Source organism: Argiope bruennichi, chromosome 5 (genome assembly GCF_947563725.1).
Source record: "Argiope bruennichi chromosome 5, qqArgBrue1.1, whole genome shotgun sequence".
NCBI classification, from domain to species: domain Eukaryota; kingdom Metazoa; phylum Arthropoda; class Arachnida; order Araneae; family Araneidae; genus Argiope; species Argiope bruennichi.
The window spans coordinates 62789579-62803014 of record NC_079155.1 but is presented as its reverse complement, the minus strand read 5'-3'; positions in this window follow the sequence as shown (position 1 = coordinate 62803014).

The following is a 13436-nucleotide window of genomic DNA, read 5'->3' as shown; positions in this document are numbered from 1 at the left end:
AGAAAAAAGTTAAGGAATCAGAGCAGATGAAGTAATTTGATGAAGTGATTTCATTTGCTTGAACTTCATCTTAGCTGCAAAGATACTGTATGCAATTCTCTTTAAAAAAACAGCGCGTTCATTGCGAATACGAAATTGCTGCACATATATTTTTTGACCGCTGCCGTAGACAACAAAAAGTATGATAACTTCTTCTAATTTTATTTCTCTCTGTGAAGCACATTTCAAGAATGAAAAACTAAATATGACAAAACAATAGTATTTTATCCAAAAAAATTAAAATAACTCAAAATTAAAATACTATAAATAGCAACAGTGGACATTGAGTATACCTTTAATCAGATATGAAATCCGAAACTGTTTCATTGTGATTATTCGAATTTTGATACTGAGATTTTAAGAGAAATTATAAAGGGTCATTCCGAATTCATGAACAAACTTTAAGGATTGGTGCAGGCAAATGTAACAATCATTTATTGTATGGGAATTTATAGGTGCAAGCGATGAAATGAAGCTTAAACACAGGAAATAAGAGACGAAAGGAAATAGAATGGAGAGATTTATAGGACTTTGGAATAGACTTGGTAGATGAATCCTTTGCCCCCCCCCCCTGATCTCACAGTTTATTCAGCTTTCCTTATTTTTTTTTTATGAGGGCACCTGAAGAATCTTTTTCATGTGACTCCAGCTGACTCATATGAGGATCACTGTATGCGTGCGTGAAATATCTCATATCTTCGAACATGTATCAACTCGCTTCCCGGACGTTGTCAAGTTGTTGGTGAATACAGTTTTGGACAGTTATTGTAAATAATGCACTTGTCAACAACAATGTCAATAAACATTTTGCCTTTCCACTCCTCTCTAATTTCTTGCGTTTATTCTTCACCGGCTCACTTGTGGCCAAACAGTCCTATATAATAAATGATTGTTACAATGTCCTGCCCAAACCCTTCAAATTTATGCCATAAATTCGGAACCAATCTGAAAAAAAGTATGGAAGTACGAATATTACATATGATAAGCTTTTTAATTTTAATTAAAAATTGGACCATTTTTATTAAAAAAAATTATGCATGGGAATGAATGGGAAAAGAATACGATTTTCTATAAAGCTTCAATGAAACTAAATATACACATTTTTTTTCCGACTTAGACGTATGTGATTTTCTACCATTAGCATCAAATTACAAGAAAAAAAACAGTTTTGAATTTCAAAACAAACATAAATTCAAGTTTATTTCTAGTTCATTCATTCATTTTTACTTAGAATTATATATTTTTATTTTACAAACAATAATTCTAGTAATATATATTGAATTTTTGTTTGTAATTCATAGTTTCTTTCAGAAATATTAGTGATTAAAAAGTGTTACTCCATTGTAAAAGTAATCTCCATTAAAGTCTTTGTAAATTGTTTCATTACGGATTACTCTAAGGGTGATTAAAACAGGCTGATTCGGTTCATAAGATATTTTAAATCTTTTTATGAATCAGATATTTTTAATCTCTTTTTAGTCTAGTATTTCTTGCACTATTTATAATGTTTATTGTTACATTTTCTAAGACATTATTTTTATATAACTTTTCTGTTGGCGTTCATGTTAGATAAAAGAAAGCTTGTTTTAATTATTTAAAGCATCTGAAATATTAGAACGCACCTGATAGTCATCAAAACTTAGATTTTTGTTGGCCTGTGAACTAAGAATATCGAAATTCTTTTCAGAAAAGTGAATAAATAAAATAAAAATCATATTCGAAAATACGTTTAATCCACGCTTTACGCAATATTTGTTTTTGAAGTATAATAAGTAATCTTAAAATATATATCTTACCGTTTCTTAGCTTACTGCTGAAACTTAAATGTTTCAACTTCATGGAAAGCGTATTAGTGAATGATAAGATGATAACAATCAATTATGTCTTACTTTGCACTTAATAACACTTTGTTCAGTTTTCATGAATTTTTGGTTCATGATTCTTTCCTCGGAAAAAACAAAACAAAATTGCTAGATATTTGCTACAATTTACACTAATAAAGAATAAGCGAAATACATCTAATTATAAACATATTTTTCTGGGATTTTTTTCACCTTTCTACTGAAAAAAACTGTCATTCTGAAATCGAGAGTAAAGTAAAAATTATTCATTAATTAAAAAAAATTGCATTTTTGTGCCTTTTTGAGGTATTGGTTTCAAAATTGGAGAAAGTAAAGTTCCAAACCTGATTCCAAGAAGGTTCCTTTGTGCGTCTGAGACACCAGAGATAAAGAATAATGTTCCAAGCCCGAAACCAAAGAGTAAACTTTGTATATATAGAACCGAACAACTTTAAATCTGGCATTGAAAAACAAATGCATTATTTTTGTTTGAAAGTTTGAAGAGGGACGGTGACTCAAGCATCATTCTCGTTATCTGACTATGGTTAAAAAAGTAGATATCTGCTCCAAAATAATTCTCGTGCTTCTTCAGAGCAGGATGTTAATGAAACTAAACTAAGCATGTTCAAATAGAGATAATTCATGCTCACTTGACGTATATTAAATGTACCAAACCAGTTAATTTTGGAAGCCATTGCACACATCTCAGGGAAAAGAAATGCTATGTTACAGCATAGAATAAACATGCTAATGAGCAAAAGGGAACCTTGAATTTACCGCGAAGTCACAATAATTGACTCTAAAGATTACTTAATTATAGTATACCAAATATTTTTGCTTTTGTTTTCAAATGCGACATGATTTTAATTTTTTGATGATATGTTTCATTCATTCGCCTTGAGAGCTCCTCTCTTTAAAAGTCTCCTTAGTTACATATATATTAAATCATACGTGCAACTACAGAAACATATAATTCTACATTAATATGCTAATATAAAATAATTTTTATCTTTGGATAAAAGCTGATACAAAAATGCTGCACCATCAAGCTATCACGATTTTGCTTTCTCTAAGTAACTATTCTATTAGCAATAGTCTTCGATATTTCACTGTACAATATTTAGAAAGTTACAAATCACCAGATTGTTGCTGACTGATATATTACGTATCTCTGTGCTTCTTGAGATTATAGAATTATTTTCAAGAAATTAAATATATTTCATTTTAAATATAAGAGAGATTTTATTGCAAATCAAATCCATAATTAGTTTTTAAAACCGAATTTCATTACAAAAAACAAAACAGAATAAACCCAGATCGATCATGGTAGGTAGATAGGGTTCGACAGCTGATCTTGTCCCTTAAATCTGTAGTTTAAAATTTTATTCTCAGAGTAATAATTTTAAATTTAAATCCGAATAATCAGTGTCTTAACTTCTATTCTCTTAGCATCCTTTATCCCATAATATAATGGGATCGAGCTATCTTAGCTACGATGATTTGCCATATTTCCTACCGGCCAGTGATGGTCATTGGGACAACTATAGTTCCCGCCAGAGTACAGTCACGGCAATGATGGTCATTCAGTTTAACCATTGAGATAAGGTTGGAATAGTTCACCTGAGATTATCTCGTAACATATTCGTACGTGAATTTAGTGGCATATTTTGTGTAGACAACTCAACAATTTAAATTAATAAAAATACTGCGATGTATTTTTTTCAAACCAAAGTGCAATTCAACTTGACCATTAATTTTAGTTGAAAACATAAGATTTTTAATACATTTTAAAATTTATTTGTACATTTAAAGCGTTTACTTTGATACAATAAAGATATTAAAAAGTGACATATTTCATTAAGGATTATGAAATGTTTCCGACAATATATTTATTTATCTCCCTCAGGGGCTCGCCTTTTTTTAGGCTAGTACGAGTGTCCCCAACCTGACGTACACAGAGATTTTTTTTCTCTCTTTTTGGGAAGTGTTAGGGTAGAAGTCATCGGCTCGAGTGAGATCTAAAGTCCCATTTTTGATCTACATTTCGAGGTTTTGTTTTTAGTTGATGATCCAAGGAGTGGTATTAAAGCATCGTGCTGTGGAGATGCGGAATGGTTGGTGACTGCAAGATTGTTCTCAACTGTAGAGCAGAAAGATAGATTTTTGAAAAAAGATGAAGGCAATATCTGTAGCTCAGATAATATTGACTAAGTGGGGCCAAACCAGCTCCAAGAATGGTCAATAGGAAAGATATTTTTCTAGATGGTAATTTCCTTTTTGCTTCTTTGGTATGAGTATGAGTACTGAGTCGTTTGTTTGTGAGAGGTGAAAGTTGGTGAAAAATGCAATCCAGCGATTTAGCATGTTTGGGTTATATTAGTAAACTTAGTTTGGTGAGATATAAGAATAGTTGATGTAAATTAGGTGCCGGTCGATTGTTCAGACACGAGATGGTAGTTAGGGTGAAAGGGGAAAAGAAAATTCTGGCTTGAAGGATTAAACAGATCATAAACCAACCTCTTGTGTGAATTACAAACCTCAATGAGGATGGGAAAGGTATATATTTCAACGTTTATGGATGGTGATTTCACGGTTGTCTCTTTAGTGGCTGCTTCCAACATCAAAATGAACTGTTAGAATGGTGATTGTCGGAGCGTGTACCAAATACAGCAAATGGGCATTAAATGGACATTTAAAGAAATTTAGTTTGGTTGAAATCCTAGAGTTAATTTAACGTTGATTTGATAACGTCTAGAAGAGTTAGTTTGATGGAAAATGTCTGGAGTAGCTGGACGGATAGTAGGGGGTAATAACGAAAGTGCCTGTGTCTTGATTCTTGGGGACGCCAAGTATGGTGATATGAGGTGATCGAGCTTCGCATGATGCTTATGGCTGGGGCCACCGTCGTGAACATGAAATTGACTAGTAGGTGACGATGACTTCGGGCATACGAATATTCGACATAGTAATGAGAAGAAGGAGAGATCAGAGTCTCCAGAGAGACTATTTAAGTCTGATGAATTGGTTGCCGATGTAACTGGACAGAGAATATACTAGCAATCGGTCGCAAAAAAATTCTGTTGATACTGCTTCGTTCAATAATAACGGGGTGACCTTTGTGAGCAAGTATATTTCTAAATTATCTTAGCTTTAACACAGAATAAATAGCATTTAGTTCCAGAACACAGCGTTATTATGGACATGATAAATAAATGAAATGCATATATGTACGTGTACCAATTCTCAAAATATAAACTGAGCAATGTATAATTAATGTTCAGGTATTATATGCAAAATATTTAGCTTTAATTTAATTTTGGAAATAATTAATAACATAAAGAATATTGCTCATTAGGTAGAGAAAAATTATATATTTAAAAGATATTTTTTAAATAAAAAATTATTATATCCAAAATGATGTTTTTTTCCTTCTTCTGTGTAACAGCCAAAGAATTAATTTTAAAACAAAGGCTATTATCCTATCGAAAGCACCAAATGAAAATAGAAATTTCCAAGATTAAACAAAAACTCATGTTCTGAAACATACATAAATCAAAATCCAATCAAATAAAGAGAAAATTAGTGAATGAACTGTAATTTACAGCTACTATAAGAATGCGATATAAAAACTCATAAATACAAACATGAAAAATACTGAATTACGAATATAAATTACAAAACATAATTTAGAGATTTTACAATTCTCAACCAATTTTAGAAAAAAATTTTTAAATATGAAATATGATATTTTATAGAAACATGATATATGTATGTAATTTTTAAACATAATATATTTCTCTACAAATATCATGTTTAAAAATTGTATATATTATTCATATATAGATAATTCAATTAATTATACTTATATATAAATATTTAAAATATTATCAAAAATGTCGAAAATATATTTGCATAAATTAATTTCATAGAAGATAACAGATTATTTCTAAAAATACATAGAAGATAACAGATAATACAAGTTTAAAAATATTATAGGTATAATTAATTAAAGTATGTATATTCATACTTTAATTAATTATGCTTGTATAGAAATATTTGAAGTATTATCAAAAATGTCGAAAATACGTTTGCATAAATTAATTTTTTAGGAGTTGACGGATTATTTGTAAAAATACGTAGGAGGTAACAGATAACATAAGTTTAAAAAATATGGCTTGTATGTATGTATAAGAGAAAAAAAGATAAGACATTAAAATTAACTCTCAAAAAAAGAATTTTTAAAAAAATACAAAAAGTGAGTAGATATCTCTAAGAAGTACCATCAAAGGAACTGGCAAGCCCACTTTAATCAGAATAATCAAAATTCTTACTGACCCTTTGATAAAAAAACAAACAAACAAACTTTCTTTTCATTCATCATGTGCCAATTATTCCATTGTTTTCAGAATGGAAACTTAAAAAAAAAGAATTGCAAATGTCTCTTCTGCTTGAGTAAACACTGATTCACAGAAAGAAACTGCTCTTTATTCTTTATTTGAGGATGTCTATTGGCTGCACAAATTTATCACTTTAAACACGAAACCTGACATGAACTGATAATAGCTTTTGCATCATTAAATTAATCACAAAAAAAAAAACTTTTTCAAATCAAGATTTGCGGAAATTAGATCAAAAGCTTAGTATAAATAGGCAAATGACAGTATTTAGATATCAAAGTTTGCTAGAAAGCAATTGCAACGGTTTTAGTAAACTGAAAAGGAATTAAGGCAACGCTCAAAATGGTAAAGATAATTTTAAGAATAATGTTCCCTTTATTATAAAGACTGATGTTTAAATTTAATATAGTAATACAAGAAATCCGTGGATTTACCATAAATAAAAAAGTTTCATTGTCATGAAGTTTAATTCTTTTTTTAAATGAAGGAAGCAAGAGTGAAAAAAGAATGCAATGTAGTAGAATATTTTTATATTGAGAATTTTCATTCTTAAATTTAATACTTTATAGCTTAAATAGCTAATTTATTATATTAATAAAGTAATAAGTGAATATTAAATTTCTTTACCGACAATTTTTAAAGCGGTGTATCTGATGATGTACAATCGGTATTTATAAGTTTAGTTTCAAGATGTAACTCTTTATGAAATATTCATTTTGTTATTCTAATATTTTACCGATAGTGTATTTTGATAAACGTGTATAAATGGTATTTTAATAAGTGTTTTTATATAAATGTAAAGCAACTAATTTATCAATTTCATTCTAAAAAGCAAGTACAACAGCTAAAAGTTAAAAAATATATATTTTTTACTTCAATTAATTCTACTAGAAATTATATAGTAATTAAATGTAATAAGTTGTAAAATTTCGAAAGAACGATTCATAAAGGAAGATTTCAAGTTCAAAATGTGATTAAAATGAATCGTGATTAATTAGGCACTCTTTACAAACAAGAATATCTACATCATTGTTACAGAAGTAATAAAAAAAATTAACAAAATTATTTTACTTTTAAAATCTAAGAAATGAGGAACAATTGTGAAATATTGTCATGTTTTTAAAAGTATTAGTGAAAAAAGAAATTAAAAAAAAATTAATGTTTTATTTTTTCAGAAATTCTCAGTGATTTTCTTTGTTGCTTTCTGCATTGTGCTGCTATGCACATATGCTACATGTCAACCCGCTGATGATTTAGAAGCCCGCCATCACCATCATCACGGGCATCATCATGGCCATCACCATGGACATCATCATGGTCACCACCATCACCATGGACACCATCACCATCATGGCCATCATCATCATCACCACCACGGCCATCACCACCATCATGGTCACCATCACCATCATGGGCACCATCACGGACATCATCATCACCATGGCCATCATCATGGGCATCACCATCATCATGGACATCATCATTAAATCTCATATGCAGAAGGATAATTTTTATTGCCTCTGTTTATAATTTTCCCAATTTGATATGTGCTTTGCATCACTTTGTTCTGAAAAAAAATGCAAGATTAATAAATAAAATATCTTCATAGATATGAAGGCTTGGTCTTTTTAATTATTACGTTTCGAAGCTAGATATGCTTTTAAAAAATTAAGATTTTAGAGACGCTAATATGTCTTCTATTACATTATTTTTTTTTTTTTACCTAAATATGGTATGCTAATATATAGTTCATACAATAAAAATGCAAGTGAACTGTTTAAGTACTTTCCCGAAATTAAAGTCTTTTTTTACCTGATACGGCTCTATTGAATTAAAGTTATCATAAGCAAAAACGACATAATTTATTTTATTTATTAAATTTTATTAAAATCAACTCTTATTAAAATCAACTGTTTAATGATATACTGTTTATTACACTTATTTATTAAGAAAACTGAATAGTATAATTTTAAGAAAAACCGTTCTTTAATCAGAAATGTGACTAATAGACAGACAGCTGTTTCAGTCAATCATTAATTAATTTGAAACTAAATAAAAAAAGGAATAAATTGCAGCGATGCAAATATAGAACACTACATAATGTTTTGAAAAATATCAATTTAATAAACTATGAAAATCCAAGTAATAGAAATGCATTTGTCTATTCTTAAGAGATTTTGGAACATTATCGTTACATTCTGAGATCTCATTTCAGTAGAGAAAATTTAGAAGAAATTCATTCCTAAATTAGCATTTGACTTCAGTTGGATCGTTAATTTTTTGAGAAAATAAATTCTATATACAATTCGATATACTCATAGGTGTGTAATGTTACTTATTCCAGATATGTTGTATTATTTACAGAAAAATCATTCTTGTCAGGCAATATAGATACTGTTGCGGCGGTTTGTTATGAGTGGGGACAGAACCTGGGACCTTGCGGTTCACAGTCCAGTAACATGACCACAATACAAAAGCAATTGCTCGGGTAGCGTAGCTGTTAACTGGCTTATAAGCTTTCACCACACTGTACTAGCAAAATATTTTTATTTGCTTAAAGTATGAAAGTAACTACTGTACCACGAATTGATTAAGGTACCACTCACCCTATGTAACTAATACAAATATCATTCGTCAAATCATTTTTATCATCACTTCTTTTTGATGAATAGATACTTGGAAGACCAGAAGCATTATAAAAAGAAGGTAGAGATATGACCGAATAACAAAATTGAGATACACTCTTTTCTTTTTTTTGAGAAATATTTTTATATCTTAGTAAATTTTTATCTCTCTACGACTTGAAGATTAAAGATGTAAATTAAGTTGAATAACAATATTAAAATCATTTAAACTTCTCTTACTTGCATACCATACATATGCGCCAAATTCAGTGCTGCATTTGGTATATACAAAATGTCCACTGTGATTATAGCCCAATGGATACAATAATAGCAATATTTTTTAACCATTAGAAATATGCATATATTTCCAGTTGGAAAAGTGCTTTCAATGATAAGAATTATTTTTTTTTTGTGCTGCTTAAGTTAACGAATTCCTGGATGAAAAAATTTGAAATTTGCTTTTGATTGAGACGAATTCTGTTTCTTTTCGAAAATTACTAAGATTTATGAATCATAAATTGTCTGTAAGATTTCATTTTAATATTCCGACTATGAAATAATGCCTGGAGTTTATCCTGTATGAAGCAGTCGATATTGAGCTTATAACGAAACAATCTGATGTAATGTAGAAGATGATAGAAAAAAAATCAAGCCAACAACAAATAGAACTTATCTGATTATATTCTGATTGATCAAATTTTACTATGAATAATTAGTTTTTCACGTTTCTAGCTAATAAATAAGTAAATATTTATATATTAAAAATTGGATTTTAATTCATATGCAGCAAAGATAGCTCATTAATCAAAATTATATGAAAATCCTTATTTATTAAATTATTTTCAAAATTATGAATGACTAATGCTATGAATAAAATTATTTATCAGTTTTGTATCAAAAGATGTTTTTTTTGTTCCTCGTAGAGTTTCACATCTCAGAATACATTAGAATGCTTAGTAAAATAACCCTTTGCATTCGAGTGTTCCCTCTCAAACATCCTTTTGACTTCTTATTTAATTATTTTTAATTTTGATTTTTAAAAGTACCAAAAGAATGTTAGGAAGATGTTGATTAATTTTTCGGGGAAATTCAACTTAAAACAACTATATATATATATATATATATATATATATATATATATATATATATATATATATATATATATATATATATATATATATATATATATATATATATAAATTCTAATTTCAATTTAATTAATTTCCAAGATTTTATCTTAATTTAGCCCATTGTAACTTCATTCTAAAATATTCTCTTATAACGTGATCCAATTCCACTTTCGGTTTAATTAATTCCTTTATAAAAATAATGCGCCATCAGTATTACATATCAAATGAAAATGATACTTCCGTTGCCCTTGTCAAAGGTCAACCCAGGTATTCTATCGGCGCGTGGCCGGAAATCCTATGTTATATAAGACTAGTGATCATTTGTTTCGATCTTCTTTACTTCTGCTTTTGTGTCGCGCTGCGTCTGCTTGTAAATAAATTGCTTTCCCGAGATGGATATTAAAGAATAATAACGAGAATAAAACGAAATTAAAAATACAACGTCTCGTCCATGTCTTCAAACCTGCACTCTGCTTCAATCAAAATAAAGTCTCTCACTCTCTCTCTCTCTCTCTCTCTCTCACACACACACACACACACACACACACACACACACACACACACACACACACACACACACACACACACACACACACACACACACACACACACACACACACACACACACACACACACACACACACACACACACACACACACATATATTTTTCTCAAGCATCAATCTAGATGCTGCATTATTGTGATGCCTGTCGATTTCGATATTAGAAAAAAACAATAATTCTTACGGAATTGAGTTACTAATAGTGTTCTCCATTAGTCAATTTAGATGTGACTTTTCCAGTGCGATTCAATAATTTTCGAAATATATGTGGTTTACGTAATGTTCTTAAAATATTATGTCTATTCACTGAATTAATTTAAGAATACTTTTAGATCCACTTATTAAATACAAAAAAATTAAGTATTCAAATCTGGAATATGAAGTATTTTAGCTCCCACTCTATTTTCTTCAGATATTCTTCCTTTTAGAAAAAATATAAATACATTAATTCTCTAATCGAAGATCTTTTAAATACTCGCTTGCTTAACAAGTACATTAGCGGTTTTAATGATTGATATTTAGGTTAGTAAATTAAATAAAATTGATTCAGTAAGACTTCTCAATTCTTTTTGCATCACTTTTCAACAGTAGATGACTGGCTAAGCCAGTCAGTGGAAAAACTTACAAACTTACGAATTTAAAAAAGAATTAATTGATCACCGTAACGATCAATTTGCTAACGCGCTCACATAAATAACGCATAAACGTGTTATTTATTTATGTGAGTGCAGTCGCATGCTGACATAAATAAAATTAGCAAAAGGTATAATTACGTGTCAGTTTCACGAATAAAAATTCGATATTTTCTTTTTTAGAGGAATGATGAATATATTCGATGAATAATAATCAGCATCAGCAACTTTTGAGATTTTTTCATAAGAATATAAATATACAATGTAATGTCTTATATTGCATATTTATAAATGATCGCATTTATAATTATACAAAATTGTCAAAAAAAAAGGCTTTTAAAAATCTGCAGAAAAAAATTCAAAATTAATAATTTATCGCGCTTTTCATGTGATCTCAGTGAAATTGTCCTTTTTAAAAGTGCGAAAAGAAGTTGAAATAAGTTTATTCAAAATTTAAGCTGCAATCATAATAATTAGTCTTGAAATGTTGTCGGTTTGTTTAATTATTTTTAAAAAATCCACTAAATCTAGAGGACTATTTATAAAATATTGCATTTCATTTTCTTTTATTGCATTTCATTCCATTGCTTATTTTTTGTTTTACTTAGAAAGTCAACAAGTTTTTCCAAATTCCTGAACAAACAATTTCAATTTGAACTCTTTAGCATGATTCTGAAGTCAAAGAATCATCATTTAGAATTTTTTAATTTTCTTGCTTTGATTTATTCTCGAGTAAATGGAAGAACTACGACAATAATATCTATTTTTTTTTATAGTTGAGACATTTTTTTAAAAAAATATTTATAGATAAAAACATTTTAAAATGACTTAACAATTTTTCAATGTTTAAAAAAGTATCCTTCTTGAAATTTCTTTCTTCAGAATTTAATTTTGACTTCACAGTTATTTTAGATTTAGTGTTTGACCAAAATTTAAAGAAATTTACTGAAATCCATGTCCTTAATTAAATTAGGAATTAACGGATTAAATGGCTAACGTGATACACCTTAAGAGATAATTGAATTCTCGTGCTGTCTCTCTCTCTATATATATATATATCTATATATCTATATCTATATCTATATCTATATCTATATCTATATCTATATCTATATCTATATCTATATCTATATCTATATCTATATCTATATATATATATGTATGTATGTAAGCATATTTCTGAAAAGTAGGAGGCAGGTTTGAAGACATAGAAGACGCTTTGGATTTTTTAAATCTTTAATATTCATTCCGGGAAAGCATAATTATTTACAATCAGAGACGCTGACAAGGCACGTCCACCACAGCGCGCGGCACAAAAGCAAACGTAAGAAAAGGGAAGCGGACGAAACAAATGATCACTAGTCTTATATAACAGGGAATTTCCGGCCCCGTGTCAATTGAATACTCGTGTTGACCTTTTACAAGGGCACCGAAGGGATCATTTTCACTTGATACGTAGACTGATTGCGCAGTAATTTTTACACAGCTTCATACGTGGAATGAGATCAGGAAATAAGAGAATATTTTACTATGGGCTAAATTAAGATAAAGTTTTGGAAATTAATTTGGATTAAATTAAGAATTTAATATATATATATATATATGCAAGCATATTTACATCGCTTTACAATAGCAAAAATAGATTTTCTCTTGATATTTTACCATTTACATTTAAATCTCGTCTCAAATATATGTGCATATTATATTTAATATTGTATGTAGTATATGTTTAATGATGTACTATAGATAATAATATAAAGCTTTTTTTAAATTTCTGCATTGCAAACCTGAAAATAAATTATATTCTTAATGTATTCCTTCTTAAAAATGTATAAGTTACTTAATAAATAATAGACAATTTAGAGAAAAAAATTTTCCATCACTCGATGAATAATATGCATTGGTTCTAAAGAAAGCGCATGCCTTAAAATCATTTAAAAATAAAAAGTCGATGCAATAAAACTAAAAATAAAAATGAAATTTCAATATTTTTTTATTTCTATTGCTTATTTCTTAAAACATTCTAGATTATGATATTTAATCATCTTGATTTATTTCATAGTTGTAAACATGCATTTGTTGACACATTAATTTCGAAATTTTGTACATTTGTGTATTTTTTTTGTAACAATATTGAGTTAATATTTACATGAGCATCGGTTAATTAATTAAATTTTGATTTCATGTGGCGTACGCTACTTAGTGATAAAT